The sequence below is a fragment of the Schistocerca nitens genome, chromosome 1 (assembly GCF_023898315.1).
Source record: "Schistocerca nitens isolate TAMUIC-IGC-003100 chromosome 1, iqSchNite1.1, whole genome shotgun sequence".
In the NCBI taxonomy this organism is placed as follows: domain Eukaryota; kingdom Metazoa; phylum Arthropoda; class Insecta; order Orthoptera; family Acrididae; genus Schistocerca; species Schistocerca nitens.
In genome coordinates, this window is record NC_064614.1 from 465,279,734 (window position 1) to 465,287,784 (window position 8,051).

Sequence of the window (8,051 nt, forward strand, 5' to 3'; positions counted from 1 at the left end):
GCTGTTGCATGGGAACTAATAAAAATAAACAATATTACTATGGCACCAAATTGAATGTCAAGTCCGTCGAATCTGAAGTTATTGTACACTTTTTGAACAATGTACCACCGGTGAACCCAACTCGATGTATGTGTTCCAATTAATAAACGAACTTGACGCAGCAGTACCATCTTGAATCGCCATAGTCGAAAGTATTCAACTCAGTTAACAACCACCTAGGAATTAAGCAAAACAGGATGCCATTCTGGTTGCTCCGCAGTGTTACTTCTATCTCATTTCCCCTCAGACATAGCGATTTTTCCGCCCATGTCAATTGGAGTGAGATTAGCGTCAATGCGTCGTCTCTACCTAATCTGACTCAAAACATTATAAGTAACATTATAATTTATCCATCGTAGTAGACGTCAAGTGTAATTAACGTGAATACAAGTCAAACTACCAAGTCATAATTTAAACCACTGCGTACTGGAGCTCCCTCTACAGGGAAACCATATGGTGTTTGTCGGTCGGCCTTGATGGCCGCACTGCGTTTGTTGCATAAAAATTAGTCAGTAGATTTCACTGTCATTAGCAGAATATTGCCCTTAAAGACATCAAAGCAATCATCATTGATTTTCGCTCCGTCATGCCATTTTCATATCAAATGTCGTACGTACCTTGTTCTAGCGTACTCATTGTTTGCTTCAAAGGATCAATGAATGATTAGGCGCTTAATAGTTGTTTAATGTAACCTAAATTCACAAAAATGTACTAATCATCTTTCTGTTCCATTCAGATTTGACGTTTAATGTACTTGGTCGGTTATGGAAGCTACTAATTAGTTTTTGAAGTGGAAGTTTGTTGCTTTCAACGTGTCTCAGACGTAGGGAAGCACTTCAAAATAATTATTAACATTCGCCTGCACTGCACATGGAACTTGGGACTGAACATGAAGCTATATGAGGAGAGTTCACGCCACAGCACCAGCGAGTCTACAAGTGGTATACTCGTATTTCACGCTGTGATCCAGAAGCAGTCCGATGCAAACGTCACAAACGAGCGCAGACAGCAACAAATAGAATTATGGAGACCTCAAGTTGTTGCACACGATTTTGGTCGAAACTGTATGGCAGACTGCACTACTTTCATTTTCGTCTCCGACCCTAATTGCATATAAAATTATGAACGGTTCCACTTAAGATTTTACATTTCCCATCGTTTTTAGATGTACTAATTAAATGTAAGTTAAACCAGGTTTACTGCATGATACAAATAGTGAGGAACACGCAAGATATGGTTGGATGTCAGTATAACTTCCTACACTTACAAACCACCGGTGTGTTTGTAAACGATACGAGTTAAAATTCGCAGTGCCAGATAGAACGGCTGCCGGAGTGAATTACTTTCGTTTTTCGTTTAGCGTCGTTACAAGGCTTAGTATGGATTATAAGTGGTGTGAAGGGCGGCGAGGTTGCGTGGTGACTGTGAAGGACACGGAGATGCTGAATACACGTGTGAGCCAGCGTTTCAGCAACTGACAGAATGTGAAAGGCGTCACATTGTGTGTGTCCATTTGGCTGGCTAGTCGAATCATGCAATATCAAGATTTCTGGGGCAATCGGATGTACCAGTGGTCTGAGGTTAGACTGCATGTCAGTGTGAGGGCACGCATATTCGACGTCATCAAGGTTCCAGTCGATTACGTCTGACCACCACAAGGCAGGATCGTTGTATCGTGCGCCAAGCACATCGTGACCGCTTCACATGCGCTTCCGCCACCCGAGATCAAGCAATGCCATCCCTGCCATGTTCTGTGTCAAACCGCACCATTCGCCGAAAGCTAACAGCAGTCGGAATAGGGAATTATCATCCCACGCATAAGGCGGAGTTAACATCGCAATATAAACGATTGTGTTTGGAGTGGTGCCGAGACAGGGCAGTATGAACTGCTGATGAATGGCGTCGCAATGTATTTAACGATGAATCGCCGCTCTGCACTCCTGTCGGTGCGTGTGGCGGTGACCTGGAGAGAGGGGCAATGGCATTACGCATGGCGTCGTGGTTTGAAGTGGAGTCGGGTGTGACCTCAAGTGATGGCTGGTAGTGATTGAGGGAACTATGACGCCATAACGACAGTTCACGTATATCCTTGGCGCTTATGCGTTACCTCTCATGCAACAGTATTTTGGCGTCATTTTCCAAGAGGAGAATCATGGCTCACACATGGCACCTATCTCTATTAATTGCGTGCGTGATACAGCGGCACTCACATGACCAGCAAGACACACATATCTGTCAGAAACAGAACATGCGTGTGCCAACTCGGACATCAACCCCGTCTCAGTGTCAGTATCCAGGATATCGAGGAGCAGTTGGAACAGTTGTGGGCCAGCTTGCCTCAGGAGAGAATACAACGGCTTTAGGGCTCTCTTCCCAACCACATTAGTACACACCTAGAGGCCACATGAGGTGTAGCACCATACTAGTAAATGGCTTCATACCGCCAAGTTCTTTGTAAATTTGACTATTTTGGAATACCGAAATTACATCACATACCCTCTCAACCCCTCGAGTTTCATTTAGTTTATCGTCCCTTTCTATGGGCTTTACTTCCCTGTCCGACCGTGTATATATTCACTATTCGAGTAACAACCAATTTTGCAGACACAAATCTTTTGCCTCCCAATACGCTTTCATTGATGGAATATGTTTACGTTTAATTATCACCTGTGATATACACACAACAACAAAAGTTTTGCATCACCCCGGTTACCATACCTCCTGAAGATAGACGTTGACTGTGGATATTGTATCACAGACACAGTCTCTCTGACTGTTCAGAGATGTCACTAAACCCGCCCAAAAATGTAAACAGCCATGCATGAGCAGCGCCCATTAGACGGAGGGGGTCCGACAACCGAACAGTTCCAGTCATTCCTCCAGGAAGGAGATACACGGCTCGTGTTGTCTGTAGTTCAACCATGCCCAGACGTTCAATACCGCGGTTCGATCGCGTCCGCATTGTTAATTTGTGCCAGGAAGGGCTCTCAACAAGGGAAGTGTCCAGGCGTCTCGGAGTGAACGAAAGCGATCTTGTTCGGACATGGAGCAGATACAGAGACACGGGAACGGTCGATGACGTGCCTCGCTGAGGCCGCCCAAGGGCTACTACAGCAGTGGATGACCGCTATCTACGGATTATGACTCGGAGGAACCCTGACAGCAACGCCAAAATGTTGAATAATGCTTTTCGTGCAGCCACAGGACGTCGTGTTATGACTCAAATTGTGCGCAACAGGCTGCGACATGCGCAAGTTCACTCCCGACGTCCATGGCGAGGCCCATCTTTGCAACCACGACACCATGCAGGGTGGTACGGATGGGCCCAACAACACGCCGAATGGACCGCTCAGGATTGGCATCACGTTCTCTTCACCGATGAGTGTGGCATATGTCTTCAACCAGACAATCCTCGGAGACCTGTTTGGAGGCAATCCGGTCAGGCTGAATGCCTTAGACACACTGTCCAGCGACTGCAGCGAAGTGGAGGTTCCCTGTTGTTCTGGGGTGGAATTATGTGGGGCCGACGTACGCCGCTGGTGGTCATGGAAGACGCCGTAACGGCTCTAGGATACGTGAATGCCATCCTCCGACCGATAGAGCAACCATATCGGCAGCATTTTGGCGAGGCATTCGTCTTCATAGACAACAATTCGCGCTCCCATCGTGCACATCTTGTGAATGACTTCCTGCAAGGTAACGACATCGCTCGACTAGAGTGACCAGCATGTTCTCCAGAAGAGAACCCTATCGAACATGCCTGTAGATTGAAAAGGGCTGTTTATGGACGACGTGACCTACCAACCACTTTGAGGGATCTACGCCAAATCGCCGTTGAGGAGTGGGACAATCTGAACCAACAGTGCCTTGATGAACTTGTGGATAGTATGCCACGACGAATACAGGCATGCGTCAATGAAAGAGGACGTGCTACTGGGTATGACATTTATGTTGATCTCTATTCCAATTTTCTGTACAGGTTCCGGAACTGTCAGAACCGAGGTGATGTGTGTACATACGACATTTTGTATGTTGACTAATCTTTTTGAGACTCACAGCAACGCCATTCAAAACTGGCTCACATGGTGATATTCCCTTAGAGAATACAAAGTGATTCCCAGTCAAGTAGAGTAAGATGCATTGTATCAGGAATAGTTATTACTAAAATGCTGTTTAAGCACTGTAAATATAAAGAAAGGCATTACTGGGTTATCGAGGTATTATGATGCATAGCAATCAAAAAGGTCATGGCACACAAGAATAAAACACAAAGGGCATTAAGTGTCTAGTGTAGGAATGTAATATTATACAAGGCATATTTTAACCGTTTGTGTAAAAAGGCACGCATTATACTCCGTGCTTTTAGATTATATTCAGCCAGCATCGACTTTACAGATATGATATAAGGCTTTGTGAAGTTGCTAAAATGTCGAGGAGGTTTTTGTTAGCAACAGATTTTAAAAAGTTTACGCTGAGTTAACGAAACAGGACCAACTCACAGTAGCAAAGTTTGTTAAATCTAGTAAAATTGACTACAATGACTTGATAACAATGGTATAGGTATTCATTAAGTTCTAAGAATCGAGTTCTTTCTCGCAAAAGCTATTACTGATATTAAAACACTGGTTTGTAGACCCGTGGTGTCTCGTACAACACAAAGAACAGACATGATTTAACTAAACCGTCTGTTTCGAGAAAGAAAATTCATAGGTCGCATTTGAATTGCAATGGTAAAACTCCCTGAAGGCTATAAGAAGAAAGAACAATAGACGGAATTCAGGAATACAAAGAAACTCACGTGGGGCCATCATTCATGAGAATTCATTCATGAGATCCGTTCTGCTACCAGACTTTCGTTACTGTTAAGAATTTCGCTCAATTAACACTCCGCTAAACAAAAAGCATTAGATCATTACTGCAGGACGTAATACACACAGGAATCTATTCACACGCGAATATTGTTGAGAAAGTATAACTGATCAGTAACTGAAATGGAAAGTGCTGATACTTTCAAATCTAACAACATCCTAACTCATACAGCGCAACCCGGTTTTTATCAAGACCGTGTTCGTAGAGAACAACCATACTCACTCGACGGAGTCTGCAGGAAGAGAGTCTCCGCTCGTCCGTTGAGAGTAGTACCTCCTTTTTCTTTCTTTTCTCGTTCGTTTTACAAGGGGAAGGGAATGGCGGAGCGCGGCTAGCCATTCGAGTGAAACAGAAAAACCGGGAAAGCTTGCAATCCACGGCATGATGTTTTATTGGACAAACAGAAAGATAGGGAAGGGTCACGAATCTATACACATGGTGTTACTGGACATCTCTGGAGCTCTGGCTGAGAGGAAAGGGGCGTAAATCCGAAGGCTCGCGTGCCTGCTTCTGAGGGAAAGAAACGTCTCTGATGTGTATCGAACATTCCAAAGTACACACCCATGCTTCCGTATGTGCAAACAAAGATATCAGGACCTGGTAACGTAAAAGAAAGAGGCTGCTGATCTCAATAGAAAAAAAAGTCCCATTTAATTCTTCTCCCAAGCATGAGTATGTGTTCAAAATATGACACTGATAGCTGCAAAATCATGCCATTAACAATTCACGAAATCACTAAATTACGAAAGCAGGCGAGAAACTTACCCGTTTCAATCCACTGCGTAAGTTAACATTCATCCAACGTTTCTATCTTCATTCGTGTAGAAGATATAGTTTTGTGGAAACGGATTAGTCTATTTTAATTATTCTGCATATTTGAGAGCCGCCTGTCAGCCTTTGCAATCAGCGTTGATAATGTGAGATTATCCTTGCATTTCCTAAAAATTTTCTTCGTTTGTTGAACTGAGTTACGCATTTACTGTTGCTATCATAATTTTGACACCAATGAAACGATTCTCTGACAATTTGGTATCAAAGTAAATATTCCACAGACACTACATTATTTCTGTCCACGCCAAATTTACATGTCTCAAAAGAAATGAACCATATTTTTTTTTAAAATTTCAATTTCATGGTTTCCTACTATACTGCTATCATATTGAGCTTAAGAAGAGTAAGTCACCTAAAACTTGCATCACAAATTGCGAAAATTGTGAAGTGGTATTGAAAAGCAGTTTTCACAGAATGAACTGGTAGTCAGGGGCTTGTATTGCTAGCAGATCAACGGCTTGTAGTAATATTAGAAAACGTATTTTTTGTGCCAACATACACTTTTTAAATCGAGCAAGGCCTATTAACATTGACAGACAAAAAGTAGGATAAATTGGAATGTCAGCTGTGCTTTATGCAGGATTCTACTAGTGCGAGTCGTTTACTAGATACCGTGTAAGTTCCCACATCGACACGTGTAAAATACCTGTTGTAGTACACACTGGAGAACAAGACAAGTACGTGCACAAGTTTTGTGGGTTCTGACCAGTAACGAGACAAGTGACCATCACCGGTTGTGATCAAAGTGATCACCGGAAGCGGCGTAATGCACGCTTCCACTCTGGTTATGGTATGAGCCGGGCGCAGTAGTACGTCGTTGCATATCATCGGATGTAGTTGGTATGTCCTTGTAGACAGCGTCTTCCAGATCTCCTCACAGACAGACGTCTGGAGGCGTCAGATCTGGGGAACGGCACCGCCAGGGTAGAGGTCCTCTGCGTCCACGCCAAAGATTTGGAAACAATTCATGCTGTTGTAGTACTTCGTAGTACTGTATATCCATCATGCCGGTTGCACATGCTCCTCCAAGTCTGTAGAGCAACGTCGTGTAGCATTCGTGGAAATGGTCTGGTGCGTATCCAGTTTTACCTCTCTGAAAACCGGGCTTATGACATTCAAATTTTCAACAGGCCAAATGCGCATGTTTCGGCGGTTTATCTAGCCATGATTGGTAAATGAGTCTTAGTCACTAAACAAGATACATAATACATCTGGAGTATCCTGTCTTAATGCCCATTTACAGAAGTTAACACGATTCTAATAATAGTTTCCGTGCAGCTCCTGGTGGAGAGAGATGTGACAGGGATGGAACATATGTCGATGGAGAACGCGTCGGACGCTTTCCTGACAGGTCCCACTTCTTCGTACAACTGTGTGGGAGTTAATGTGAGGATCAACTACAACTGCAAAAAGAACATTAATTTCCCCCTGTCGTGTAGGTGTTAAACTATCACTTTCACGTAACTGGCTGAAGTTGTTGATAAATAATTGCCGAGATGGCTGTCATCTATTGGGATATCTCGTCGCATACGCCGTACAAGAACGTTCTACATTCTTCCTACGCTCTCCATATATCATGAGCACGTCGGCTTTTTCTGCGTTGGTAAATCCCACCGACCACTCACGACCTACTGCTTGGAGTGTCACTGATACTGACTAGCAAGTCGCAATGCACCCGAGTAACACATAAGCACACTGGAAGCAAACATAACAATATCGTACCTAGCAACTACGCGCCACATAACAAGTGTAAGTGTAGAAACTTTTGAAAATACGATATCTCGTAAACCACTCACCGGAGAATCCTGCAACAAATACCACTGGGACTCTAATTTACCCTGCTTTTAGTCTGTTAATGTCGATAGGAATTGTTCCATTAAAAAAGTGTAAGTTTCCGCAAAATTACACTTTTTAAGTACTATTACAAAAAAAAAGAAATCTCTCTCCATCTTTAATACAAACACACAAACACACACACACACACACACACACACACACACACACATTCACAAAACAGTTGGTAACACTTAGAAAAACAAATGGATCCCTGTATTAAAAATATGGCAGTTACAGTGTAACGAAAACAGTGAACTGAAAGTGAACTGTAAGATGTCCACCTGGTGGCCAGATGAGAAAAAGCAGTTTGCTTAGATGCAGTGAATTAGAAGTTACCTGTAAGTACCTTTCCATTTCGTAAAAAAAACGTTAAGGAACTGTTTTTAAATCTATAACCGACATGTGAAACCATAACCTATGTGTAAAAATGGCAAATTATGTAATATTTCAGGACGCCCACTGTAGATGCCTTGTAA